Source organism: Chiloscyllium punctatum, chromosome 10 (assembly GCF_047496795.1).
Source record: "Chiloscyllium punctatum isolate Juve2018m chromosome 10, sChiPun1.3, whole genome shotgun sequence".
NCBI lineage: Eukaryota > Metazoa > Chordata > Chondrichthyes > Orectolobiformes > Hemiscylliidae > Chiloscyllium > Chiloscyllium punctatum.
In genome coordinates, this window is record NC_092748.1 from 57,210,986 (window position 1) to 57,225,291 (window position 14,306).

A 14,306-nucleotide genomic window follows, 5' to 3' on the forward strand; every position below is an offset into this window, starting at 1 on the left:
CAACATCCTGCAAGTTATTTAAGCACTTACATGGACTATGCACATATGAGGATGTTTATTCAATCACAAAATTACAAAAGCCTGTATGTGATTGTTGAATTTACAGAAGCGGCTCATTGGAGATGACTGCAAAGTAAACTTTGACACAAAAAAAGCACCACTGTTAAGGGCAGATTATTGTCAGAAATAACATAACTAACCTGTGACAATATAGAGCCAATAACATGGTATTATACTGTATCCATCCATTCCAGGCACTGCAGGTGGCTCTGTGGAAATACCGGATAAAACAACATTAGCTTTCAAGCCTTCATTTTTAACACTCTAGGCATTATTACCCAAAGGAGAAATAGTGTTCACTCATTACTGAAACAGGGAAGACCATCAAATCTCAAAGAAATCGTCTTTTAACTGTTAGCACATTGCCTTATTGGATAGACTAACTAAACAGATGATATGAAGAGATCTGAGGTTTAATTAATAATCCCAGAAAGGTTCACCTTCAGTCTAAATACCCACAACACTATGCAGATTTTGCAGGGGAATTAATTAAAAACTGTCGATGTCTGCCATCCTTACCCTTCTGAAACTAGGCACAAGTTTAAGAAAGTGGGCAGTCAGAGAAGTTACAATCTGTTACTTAAGGCTCCGATATTGCCTGTGTTCTGGTGTGCACCCCAACCCAGACTTGTCAATCCTTAAGTCAGCAAGAACTTCAACTTCCCAGCTCCCACACTGCCATGGGAAACTCCTTAAAAATTCACACCTGAAGAGTGATGTGATTAATGATAAAAAAAACTTGTCCCTGAAAAACTAATTTTATTAAGTAATCAGTGTTTTTAATCAAACACCTTTTTAGTGACTTTTTAAAAAAACATTTTCACAATATTCTGGCTTTCATCCTCACCTCAATTTTTCACTTGCTCCATTTTAAAAGTGGTTTTATTTTACTGTTGCTTGTTTACCTGTGAAAATCCCTTTGTGATTACTTGATTGGACAGTCTAGTGTTATCACGCCTGGTACATGCTGTAAGTTTCCTGTTAAAAAGAACTAATCAATTGCAATACCAATACAAGATGACAGAGCTGAAATTTTCACTAGAAAGCTTGTGGAATTCTCACTATAGAGAGGGTTTTATCTCTCAGTGAAGCTTACTTCGAGGTCAGCAAACTGCTAACTCAGGGCCATGAAATAATGGCTTTGGGTCCTTCCAAATACCCATGCATTGCAATCAAGTACAATAAGCACCCAGGTGTCCACAGATTGCATTTTTACCAATGTCAAACATAGAATTTGAATGAGGAAGGCACTTGTATGGGATCATCATATTTTACTTAAATATGACTAATATGACTTTAGAATATTTAATAACAGTTTGTATGTGTACTATTGCAGTCCTGTTACATGGATTTAGTTGTAAAGATGGGGCGGTGGCCCATTGGCTCAGTGGTTAGCACTGCTGCCTTGCAGCACCAGAGACTCTGGTTCAATTCCAGCCTCAGGCAACTGTCTGTGTGGAGTTTGCACATCTTCCCTCAGGGTGGGTTTCCTCTGGGAGCTCCAGCCTCCTGCCGCAGTCCAAAACTGTACAGATTAAGTGGACTGGCTGTGCTAAATTGCCCAGAATATCCAGAAATATGCAAACTAAGTGGATTAGCTATGGAAAATGCAGGGTGACAAGGAGATGGTGGGATGCTTTTCAGAGGGTTGGTGTTGACTTGATAGGTCAAATGGCTTGCTTCCACAGTGTAGGGGTTCTGTCATATAAAGTATTGCACATTCAGCCTAAAATAGCATAACTGTGTCAGTGATTTTGCTAGTATATTAATTGAACCTTTACCCTTTGCAGAAGGTAGGGTGGTTGATTATAATTGAGGAGTGTTTGGATATTTTACAAACACAAGCATTTTTGAAATGCTCTTTGTACTTGTTCCAAAAAATCTGCTGTTCCAATGACCTCCAACAACCCAGCCTAAGACACATTCCAGATTTTTCTGCAAGTCATTTAAGCATAAATGTGAACAATGCACATGTGAAGACTTTCGATCATTCACAAAATTACAAAAGCCTGTATATGATGGTTGAGTGCGCAGGAGCACCTTATCAGTAATGACAGCAAAGTGAACTGTGGCAAGAACAAAAAGATGTGTCCCTACTGTCAGCAATTTACTTTCTCTGATGAACAATTAATTCAACTTTTAATAAGTTTTGCTCTTAAAATTAAAGTTACTTGATTGAAAGATCGTCGCTGAAACCAAGATAGTAATGAATCAAGTTTGTTTTGTAATATCAGAGCATTGGTTAAAAAAAATCTTATTCCAGATCATCCCTTGATACTCAGCCCTCAACATTCTTGTGATGTGGTTTTATCACTGAAAATGAAATCATTAGACAGCTGCCTCTAGTTCTTTATCATGCCTGTGGAAAAATCAATCCAATTATTTCCACTTCACTGATGTTTCCCAATAGATCTGTTATTTTATTACCTTCAAATAATTATCCAATGCCCTTTCTAAACTACGAACTTGCTTCCACTGCCCATTTAGGCAATACATTTGAGATCATAACGTAATGTGTGAAACAAATTTCTTCATGTTGCCTGTAGTTCTTTTGTCTAACACCCTAAAGTAATGTCCTCCGGTTTCCAAACAATCTAGCACTGCAAATAGAATAAATAGGGAGAAGCTATCAAAACTATTCATAATTTTTCAGCTTACTCCCTTCCCATTTTTGAAGAATACAATTTATAATCCTTCTACCCTCTGACACTACCAATTGGAAGACTGTTGCTAGAGCTTCCATAATTTCCACCTTGCTTCCATAAGTAGGATGCTTACCAATTCAACAGGTGCCTTTTTGATTCTGGTTAACCCAAGTTATTTTCATCCTGTTCAAAATCTCTGCCAAGTCCTCCTTTACTGTTGAGTAGGCAGCATCCTTTACTGAATGAAAACAATTGCAAAACATGCTTTTAGTCCAACTCCAAGCCATGGCCTCCACAACGAGATTTCTTTTTTGATCCCTAATTGGCACTGCTCCCTTTTACTATATATATGTTTATAAAAGATTATTGGTTTCCCTTCTATATAACCTCTAATACTGTCTAATAACTTCTTACAAATCTTTTTTTAAGAACATCTTTGTATTTGCTGTATTTAGCAATTTTTCATCTGCTTGTATTGGTCCAATACATGAGATCTCTTTTTTTGGTCTTCCAGAAAAGTCTAGCTTTGAATGTACTTCCCTTCTTGTTTGCAGAATATATCTACTCTGTACCCAAGCCTTCTCTTCTTTAATTATTCTGTCATGTTTTATCTACCAATATTTGATTCAAATTTACCCATACCAGATCATATTTGAATTGAGCACTCTTCAAATTAAGTATTTAATTATACAGTATTGGTCTTTGTCCTTTTGCTAAACAATTCTAAAACTTGTGAAAGTATGATCATTATTTCCTAAAGGTTTCTCCCACTGAAACATGCTGAACTTTACTCCCCAGAACCAGATCCAGTATTTTGCCTTCAGCTTTTGAGTTTATTTTTAAAGACAATTCAGGAATTCCTCCCCTTTTCTCTTTGTACCAATCTATTGCAGTTTCTTTGATAATTAATGCTGGCACATTCTTCTTTCTCTTTTCCTGTTTTTCCTGACCGACGTGTAGCCAGGAACATTTAAGATCCCAAATTCTCCTCTTCTTTAAGGCATGTCTGTTATTGCCGCAATAATATAATCCCAGGTTATCTGTGGTTGACAAATTCTTATCTTCATAGCCCATTCACTTACGTGTTGGCACTCATCATTGTCTGCCTTGCTTTGACTTCACTTAATCTCATCTATTTCTGAACTATTCTTAAATGTTATTCATGTCTCCCAGCCATTTGTGAATCTTATTTTTCTTCTGAAAATGTTCCACGCTGTGCTCCTCTTTCTGCTAAATTGGTCTTAAACGTTAACCATTAGCAAGAACCATTATTCTAATTCTTTCAAGGTGTAAAATGTTCATACTGAACAGATTTCTGTTAACCCAAAAATTTGTACGAATGCCCTATGAATTTGAACTTCAAAGAGTGTTTCCAGTAATTGGTTGATCTGTTTTTATCCTACTGAACCTTTACACTTTGTCCTGTTTGACACTGCAAGTAATCCAAAGATTGCTACCTTGGAGATGCTATCTTATAACTTTCTCCTGAGCTTATGAAATTCTGACCATAGCACCTGAATTCTTTTCCTTCCTATGCCATTGGTTTCCACATAGATAATGATTTCTGGCTACTCATTTTTCCCACTCAAAATTTCCTGCATCTTCTCAATGATTTACTTTACACTGGCAAGAGAGATGTCACACTTTTATGGACTCATGTTGACAGATATAAAAAGGACCTGTAATTATCTCGTGTTTTACAAACATACACGGCATTCCAAAACACTTCAGAGTCAACAAATTACTTTTGAAGATTAGTCAATAATGCAGTGGATGAAACACAGCCGTCAGTTTATGCACAAGCTCCCACAGACAGCAATGTGATAATGGGCAGATAATGGGCACAGTGACTCAATGGTGAGCATTGCTGCCTCACAGCATTAGGAACCCGAGTTCAATTCCAACCTTATACTCACAGTATGTGTGTGGAATTTACATGTTCTCCTTGTGTCTACATGGGTTTCTGCTGGGTGCTCCAGTTTCCTCCCACAGTCCAAAGATGCACAGACTTCTGCCTCAGGCCTATGGCAGTGCTCCAGTGAGGCGCGATACAATCTACACGAAAACATCTCATTTTCTACCTTGGCACCTTAACAGCCTCAGGACTCAACACTGACTTTAACAATTTCAGAACATGAACCCCTCTTCCTTGTTCATTCCCTGCACTATAGGTCCTGTCCTGTATTCTTTTTTTGGACAATGTAACACTTACTGAGTCACTTCCCCCCTGTTCAAGGCCCCAAACATAACCTCCAGGTGCAGTCTGAGGTAATAATTTATGTTGTTTAATATTTGTCATACATTAACACCAGTCCACAGCATTTCAGTGCACTGAATTATGCAGTATCTTCTCAGTCACTGCTACTAGTTTAATGCATTATCAAGTATTGCACCTTGACTTGATCACAATTAATAAGTAACTAATTATATTCTCTTATACCAACATGAAGTTCAAGCTTTAACGATGAAATGAAATTTTCAGCAGGAAATTGAAACAATTTCACAGTCTGAAGTTTGACCATTTATCTATGAGACACTGGATGTTAGGAACCCAAACGTATGATTCCATTAAATGACTTTAGTAATGCCCATCATCTGGTTCACCATCATCTGGGTAGTCAAGTCGAACTTCTAATAATTTCATGTATTGTAGTCAAATTGGATTGGCATATAAACCCTGTTAACATTTGAATGAAACAGTTCCTCAGAAAATAATTTTTTTTAGATATTAAAGGCATCAAGGATATTGATAGAAAGCAGGAATATGGCGCTGAGCTACAGAAACATTCATGATCATAATGAATGGCAGAGCAGGCTCAAAAGGCTGAAAAGCCACGACCTATGAAAGGAAATCTCGACAAATGGCATAATTTCTAATACTCTCTGTAAAAACTGCAAATGTGACTTTTATATGTATTCTTTCACTAATGCATATAATTTATATTAATCGCAATTTTCTTTAAAAAGTTCAGATATTAAAGACACTAAGACATGCCAATGTAAGGTAGGTATTTAAACGGTTGAATTTCCATAAGGGCTCTTCTGATCTCCAGGTTCAACTTCAGTGGAAACTTTGGAGAAATTGTATTTCTCACCATTTATGTGATTTCTGCACAGTTTCTACAGATCTGTCACTAAACTCCACTAATAGTTTTCAAAATTATTTAGCAGTTCTTGGCATGGAGATGAGGTATAATTGCAGTTCAAATTATTGTGGAAGATCATGAGTTTTGTTATCACTTCAAGTAATGTTTTTGGGGTGTGGTATAAATGGCACCCATGCTATGGTATAGTATGCAGACAATGGGGGTCTCCTGCTGGCTGAACAGCCAGTGAAAGCCCAGTAATGCATCTTTTGTTTTATTCATGATGCAAATTAGTGTGTTGATAGCTAGGTCAGCATTTATTGCCCATTCCTAATTGCCCTTGAGTTAGTGGTAGTAAGCTGCTTTCTTGAACCGCTGCAGTCCTTGATTGTTATGCTGTTAGTACATACAAATGAATTAGGAGAAGAAATAGGCAATTCAACACTTCAAACCTGCTCTGCCATTCAGTAATGTCATGACTGATTTGTTTGTGTTCCAAATTCCACATTTCCATCCGTTCCCGATAATATTTGATTCCCTTGTCAAACAAGAGTTTTATGTACCTCAGCCCTAAAGATGTTCAAAGACCCTGCCTCCACCATGTTCTGAAGCATAAAGTTCCAAAGTCACACAACTCAGATAAAAAAAAAATTCACTTCATTTCTGTTCTAAATCCTCAATTTTAAAATACATCTCCTGGTCCTGGACTCACCCACTAAAATAGTAATAATTTCCATATCCAACTTTTCTAGACCATTCAGTCTTATAAACTCCAATCAAATAGCCCCTCACTCTTCTAAATTCCAATTGGGCCAAGTTAGTCCAGTATTTCCTGAGAAAACTATCCACTCATTCCAGATATCAATTTGGTAAACATACTCTGAAATGTCTTCAATTCATTTACAGCCTTAAGTAAGGAAACCAAAACTGTACACATATTCAATATTTGCTCTTGCCAATGTCCTATATAACTGAAATATTAATATGCATTTCCTCTAATATTAAAGGATAGCATTCCATTAGCTGTCTTAATCTCTTGCTGTACCTGCAAATAATGCTTCATGACTCATGCACTAGAACACCAACATTCTTCTGCAATTCAGTACTGTGCTGTAGTTCTCCATTTAAATAATATGTTTTTAAATTCTTCTTGCCAAAATGAACAACTTCATATTTTCCCACATTATACTTCATCTGCCAGATTTTTGCTGACTCATTCAAACTGTCTATATCCATCTGAATACTTCAAATATCGTCTTCACAACATACCTTCCTACTCAAGTTTGTGTCACCTGCAAATGTAGCCATCATGACTTCGGTCCCCTCATCCTAATCTCCATGGATATAAACTGTAGAAAGTGGAGAGCCCAGCACACGCCCTAGCAAAACCCCACTCATATCAAGTGCAGCTCCAACAGCTTGCACAATAATAATTTTATCAGGTTCTGGTCTTCCTTCAACCTTCTGATTCACAAATATTACTGGATTTTTTTTTGTATCCTCTATAACAATGAGAAAAGCAAAATATATACTCATTACACCTGCCATTTCTTTACTATGGATTAGAAGCTCCCCATTCTGACCCTCCAACACTCGCTTTACTTAAAATTTTCCTTTTTAGATATTTATAGAAACACTTGACATTTTAAAAATATTTCTAGTTAGTTTTCTCTTATGCTGTAACTTATTTAATTGAATTGAATTGAATCTATTGCCACGTGTACCTAGGCACAGTGAAAAGCTTTGTCTCGTGAGCAATACAGGCAGATTACAGTTAGGGAGCATAGATAAGTAAATAATGGGTAAACATCAGCAAAAACAAAAGCACAGGTACTAGTGAGTGTTAAGAGTTTGAGAGTCCATTCAGTATTCTAAGAACAGTAGGGTAGAAACTTGAAAGGGTTCAGAAAAGATTTACAAGGATTTTGCCAGGATTGGAGGATTCGAGCTATAGGGAGAGGCTGAATAGGCTAGGGCTGTTTCCCCTGGAGCATCAGAGGCTGAGGGGTGATCTTAGAGGTTTATAAAATAATGAGGGACATGAATAGGATAAATAGACAAGGTCTTTTCTCTGGGGTGAGGGAGTTCAGAACTAGAGGATCCAGGTTTAGGGTGAGAGGGGAAAGTTTTAAAAGGGACTTAAGGGACAACTTTTTCACGCAGAGGGTGGTGTGTGTGGAATGAGCTGCCAGAGGAAATGGTGGAGGCTGGTACAATTGCAACATTTAAAAGGCATCTGGAGGGTATATCATTAGGAAGTGTTTAAAGAAAAATGGGCCAAGTGCTGGCAAATGGGACTAGATTAGGTTAGAATATCTGGTTGGCATGGACGAATTGGACCAAAGTGTCTGTTTCCATGCTGTACATCTCTATGACTGTATTACTTGGAAAACCATAGTTTCATTAGAGATAGTCAGCATGCTTTGAGAGGGGCAGCTCATGCCTCACAAACCTTTGTGGATGTAACGAAATACGCTGATGAAGATAGAGCAATGGATGTAGTGTACATGGAATTTAGCAAGTCATTTGATAAGGTTCCCCATGGTAGGGTCAATCAGAAAGTAAGGAGACATGGGATACAGGGAAATCTGGCTGTCAGGATACAGAATTGGCTGGCTCATAGAAGACAGAGGATGGTAGTAGATGGAAAGTATTCAGCCTGGAGCTTGGTGACCAGTGGTGTTCCACAGGGATCGGTTCTGGTACCTCCTCTTTGTGATTTTTATAAATGACTTAGATGAGGAAGTGGAAGGGTAGGTTCATAAATTTGTTGACTGGTGGGGTGGTGGATATTATGGAGGGCTGGTGTAGGTTGCAGTGGGACATCAACAGGATGCAGAGCTAGACTGATAAGTGGCAGATGGAGTTCAACCTAGAAAAGTGTGAAATGATTCATTTTGGATGGTCAAACATGAATGCAGAATACAGGGATAAAGGGAGGATTCTTGGCAGTGTGGAGGAACAGAGAGATCTAGGGGTCCATGTCCATAGATCCTTCAAGGCTGCCACCCAAGTTGATAGAATTGTTAAACAGACATATCATGTGTTGACTTTCATTAGCATGGGGTTTGAGTTTAAGAGCCATGAGGTTGTGCTGCAGCTCCAAAGAGCCCTGGTTACACGACAATTGGAATATAGCGTTCAGTTCTAGAAATCATACAATCCCTATGGTGTGGAAATAGGCTATCTGGCCCAACAAGTGCACATAGACCCTCTGAAGAGTTACCCAACCAGACACATTCCCTTACTACTCCACATTTACCCCTGACTAATGCCCCTAACCTACACATCCCTGAACACTATAGGCAATTTAGCATGGCCAATTCACTAATCTGCACATTTCTGGACTGTGGGAAGAAACCTGAGCACCCAGAGGAAATCCACACAGACACAGGGAGAATGTACAAACTCCACACTGTGCCACCATGTTGCCCTGTCTGGTCGCCTCTTTATAGGAAAGATGTGAAAGAGAGGGTACAAAGCAGATTTACCAGGATGCTGCCTGAGCTGGAGGGCATATCTTCTGAAATAAGGCTGAGGGAGCTAGGAATTTTCTCATTGGAGTGAAGAAGGATAAGAGGTGACTTGATAGAGGTGTACAAGATGATGAGAGGTATAGATAGAGTGGAAAGCCAGAGACTTCTTCATAGGGTAGAAATGCCTTTCGTTGTCCACAAACAACACTGTCAAAATAATTACTTAATAGATCTAGCTTCCTTTTACCTGCCAGAGATGTCAGGCAATGAGTTAGTAACAGAGTCCTTCTTATCTTGGGAGATATGCAGCCTCCTCAAATAATGTTATTGACTGACTCACTTCTTCTGAGTGGATTGGTTGGTCATCTCCCTTAAAAATAAAAGTGGGAACATTTAAAATAGTTTTTGTTTGGGTTTCAAATGTTTTAAGTTTTCAGTTTCCATCTTTCTAAACCCAATGTGTTAGGATCTAAAACTATCCTTGCGTTTCTTTATCCATTGTTGCTCTGTTGAACTTTTCTTTTGAGCAAGCCAATCATGTGGTATCAGGACAGAACTGAAACCTTTGGGAAAGGCTAACTGTTTCAGCAAGCAGTATCAAAAGCTTGTCTGATATTTTCTTTAAAATTGCAAGAAAGAAGCCAAAGTGAGATGACAATGGGACGTGGTTTAAATTTATTTTATCAAAGTAGCTCATAGCAGAAAATTCTGTCAACATTATTTTTAAAACCCCAAGGAGTATTTTAACTGACAAACTTTCATATGACTACAGTAGAAAAAAGGCCAGAAATAGAAGCTTTGTCCAATATAAAATGTAATGGCTAAAGGCTGACAATCAGGATTGAAAGGTGGAAGCATACTGAAGTGATTAGGAGAAGCAAGATGGGTACAAGTAGGAAAGACAACAGCAAGATGTCACAGCTCAGTTCAAAGGACATGCAGAACTGTTTGCGAGAGACTAGAACTTTATCTGTGGCAGCCATGAGCAAAGGAATCAGAAGACAGAGCTACAGGTGAAAGCACATAAAGTGATGGGTGGATCATTACAAAAGAACAGTAAGGGAGAACTGGGATTGGTAATGTGGGGGTAAGTTCTTGTAGGACCAGCAAGCATGGACTAAGGGGGTGCGATGAATAAAGAAGGTATCTTGAGAGAATGGAGCACCCCTGATTGCAGAGAATGCTACAACAGCCCAGTTATGGAGTATACGAGTGCAAGCCGGAGGTACCAGTTAACGGAACATAAAGGAGCTGGTTACCTTGAGGAAGCAAAAAAGTTTAAAAATTAAAGTAAAAACATTTAAATAAAAAGTTACATCACGTAACTGAAACACAAAAAAACAAAATTAAAGAACACATCTGAAAATCATAAGTGATGTCAATTGTAAATTATTACCTTAGGCAGTTGCAATATTAAATATTAACAATTATTAAACAAGAAATTGTGACAGTCGAAGATGATTTAATTGGATAAAACATCCAAGTTTTCAGTAAGAGATGTGTAAAATAAGTAACATATAAAAAACACGGTTTATGATTGCTTAAATTGTTTCTTAGCTGATGAAAGATACTGATTAAGCAATCTTTAAATAATAACATGTTTAGACCTGGTGAGGGCTGCACCCATAAATTCCTTCGAATGTCATGTAAATTCATTAATTTCTGGTCTGTACTTGCAGAATTGTATTAAGCATAATGTACTAGCTTTCTGATCTAGTAAGCAAGTTTATGTGGGTGTCCAGTTATATTACCCTTTTTATTTAAATGCAGATCAACCTGAAACTACCAGTCTAATCAAGTGTGCATTTGTCTTCATCGATCAGCGCATTCAGTATAAGAGTTGGGACATCATGTTGCAGCCGTACAGGACATTGGTGAGGCCATTTATGGAGAACTACATACAGTTCTGATTGTTCTACCTTAGTATGGATATTATTAAATTGGTAAAGGTTCAGAAAAGGTTTACAAGGATGTCACCGGGACTGGAGGGTTAAAAGGAGAGGCTAGATTGGCTGGGGCTTTTTACCCTCATGCATAAGAAGGTTTATAAAATCATGAGGGGCATAAATAAGGTGAATAGCAAAGTCCTTTTCCCTAAGGTAGGAAAATTCAAACTAGAGATTATAGGTTTAAGGCAAGAGGGTAAAGATTTAAAAGGGACCCGAGGGGCAACTTTTTAACACAGACGGTAGTGCATGTATGGAATGAACTGCCAGACAGAGTAGTAGAGGTGAGTACAATTACAACATTCAAAATACATTTGAAAAGGTACATGAATAGGAAAGGTTTAAAGGGAAATGGGCCAAATGCAGGCAAATGGAACTAGTTTGGTTTGGGAAACCTGGTCAGCATGGACATGTGGGAATGAAGAGTGTTTCCAGTGAATGACTCTGAGACAGCACAAAATCCAAACTGCTTGCAGTTATTTTTTTTAATCCTTTCCTTAGATGTGGATGTCACTAGCAGGGCCAGCATTTGTTTCCCATCCCCAATTACTGAAGGTGGTGGTGGGTGATCAGCTGCTTTCTTGAACTGTTGCAGTTTATTTGATATGGTACACCAAGACTGCTGTTAGAGTTCCAAGTCAGGATAGTAAGTTTGGAATGGGACATACAGGAAGTGGTGTTCCCAAGCATCTGCTCCTAGTCTTTCCAAATGGTTACGGGGGTGGGTTTCCAAAGTGCTGTTGAAGGAGACTTGGCAAGTTGCTGCTGTGCATCATGCATATCGTACTCTTTGCTGCAACTGTGTGACAGTGATGGAGTGAGTGAACGTGGGTGCCAAAAATGAAGGAATTGCTCTGTAATTGCATTCTGCTAGCAAGATGCCTTTAAACATCGCCTATTGCCTCCCCTCCTACTGCACCACTGACAGCGCATTCCAGGCATTTACCTTTCTGTATAAAAAACCTGGCTCTCTCATCTTCTTTAAGCGTTTCTCCTTTTAACTTAAACCTATGTGCCCAAGTAATTGACATTTCAACCCTCGTATAAAGACTTGACTATCCACTCTCTCTATGCCTCTCATAACTTTTTAAACTTCTATCAGGGTCATGCCTCATCCTTTAATGTTCAAGTGAAAACAAACTAACTTTATCCTGCCTCTCCTCACAGCTGATAGCCTCTAACTAGGCAACATCCTGGTAAATCTTTTCTCTACCCTGTCCAAAGCTTACACAATCGTATAGTAGTGCGGCAAACAGAACTGTTTGCAATATTCCAAGTGTGGCCTTCCCACGACCTACCAATATTTATACTCGATGCCCCAACCAATGAAATCTGCCATTTACAGTATTAATTCCCTCCTGCATCAACACACATGTTACTGGATTAAACTCGCCACCCATTTGCCAGTTCTCCACCCATGTCTCTAGCCTATACCCTGGGAGTGAGTGGGGGAGAGAGAGAGGTGGGGGGGGGAAGGGAGAGAGGTGGGGGGGGGGAAGGGAGAGAGGTGGGGGGGGGGGGGGGAAGGGAGTGGGGTGTGGGGAAGGGAGTGGGGGAGTGGGGTGTGGGGGGAGAGGGGGGGGAGACAGAGAGGGGGGGAGAGGGAGAGGGGGGGGAGAGGGAGGGGGGGGGAGAGGGGGGGGGGGGGAGAGGGAGAGGGGGGGGGAGGGAGAGAGGGGGGGGAGGGAGAGGGGGGGGGAGGGAGAGAGGGGGGGGAGGGAGAGAGGGGGAGGAGGGGGGAGGGAAGAGAAGGGGGGGAGAGGGGAGAGAGGGGGGGGAGGGAGAGGGGGGGAGGGAGGGGGGGAGGGAGAGGGGGGGGAGGGGGGGGGGGAGGGAGGGGGGGGAGGGAGAGGGGGGGGGAGGGGGGGGGGGAGGGAGGGGGGGAGGGAGAGAGAGGGGGGGACTGGGGGGGGAGGGGAGAGAGAGGGGGGGAGTGAGGGGGGAGTGGGGGGGGGAGGAGAGCGGGGGGGGAGGGGGGAGGAGAGTGGGGGGGAGGGGGAGGAGAGAGGAGAGCGGGGGGGGAGGGGGGAGGAGAGTGGGGGGGAGGGGGGAGGAGAGAGGGGGGGAGGAGAGAGGAGAGCGGGGGGAGGAGAGAGGAGAGCGGGGGGGAGGAGAGCGGGGGGGAGGAGGGGGGAGGAGGGCGGGGGGAGGAGAGCGGGGGAGAGGGGAGGAGAGGAGAGCGGGGGGGGGGGGAAGAGGAGAGGAGAGCGGGGGGGGGGGGGAAGAGGAGAGGAGAGCGGGGGGGGAGAGAGGAGACCGGGGGGGGGGAGAGGGAGAGCGGGGGGGGAGAGGGAGAGCGGGGGGGGGGGAGAGGGAGAGCGGGGGGGAGAGGGAGAGCGGGGGGGAGAGGGGAGAGGGAGAGCGGGGGGGGAGAGGGGGAGAGGGAGAGCGGGGGGGGGGAGAGGGGAGAGGGGAGAGGGAGAGCGGGGGGGGGGGGGAGAGGGAGAGCAGGGGGGGAGAGAGGAGAGCGGGGGGGGAGAGGGAGAGCGGGGAGAGGGAGAGCGGGGAGAGGGAGAGCGGGGAGAGGGAGAGCGGGGAGAGGGAGAGCGGGAGCGGGGAGAGGAGAGCGGAGCGGGGAGAGGGAGAGCGGGGAGAGGGAGAGCGGGAGCGGGAGAGGGAGAGCGGGGGGGAGGGGAGAGCGGGGGGGGAGGGGAGAGCGGGAGAGGGAGAGCGGGGAGAGGGAGAGCGGGGAGAGGGAGAGCGGGGAGAGGGAGAGGGAGAGTAGGAGCGGGGGGGGAGGGGGGAGCGGGGGGGGAGGGAGGAGCGGGGGGGGAGGGGAGAGCGGGGGGGGGAGGGGGGAGCGGGGGGGGGGAGGGAGGAGCGGGGGGGGGGGAGGGGAGAGCGGGGGGGGGAGGGGAGAGCGGGGGGGGGGGGAGGGGAGAGCGGGGGGGGGAGAGGAGAGCGGGTGGGGGAGGGGAGAGCGGGGGGGGGGAGGGGAGAGCGGCAGGGGGAGAGGAGAGCGGGGAGGGGGAGAGGAGAGCGGGGGGGGGGGGGGGGAGAGGAGAGCGGGGGGGGGGGGGAGAGGAGAGCGGGGGGGGGAGAGCAGGGGGGGGGGGAGAGGAGAGCAGGGGGGGGGGGAGAGGAGAGCAGGGG

General features: G+C 43.0%; 1 protein-coding gene across 18 annotated transcripts in view; it reads right to left on the minus strand.

The window, feature by feature from the left end:
• The window catches only part of LOC140482183 (ferroportin-like), a 72,395-nt gene that overhangs the window by 53,561 nt on the left and 4,528 nt on the right, over positions 1–14,306 (minus strand). For 8 of the 18 annotated variants that reach the window (XM_072579228.1, XM_072579232.1, XM_072579216.1 and 5 more), the window contains exons 2-5: positions 9,515–9,637; positions 2,839–2,943; positions 966–1,038; positions 201–269 (exon numbers count right to left, since the gene is read on the minus strand). The gene's annotated coding sequence lies outside the window, so the exon portion shown is untranslated. Of the gene's footprint in view, positions 1–200; positions 270–965; positions 1,039–2,838; positions 2,944–4,621; positions 5,115–9,514; positions 9,638–14,306 lie in introns of those variants that run through there. The other 10 variants (XM_072579229.1, XM_072579220.1, XM_072579227.1 and 7 more) reach the window with 6 other exon arrangements.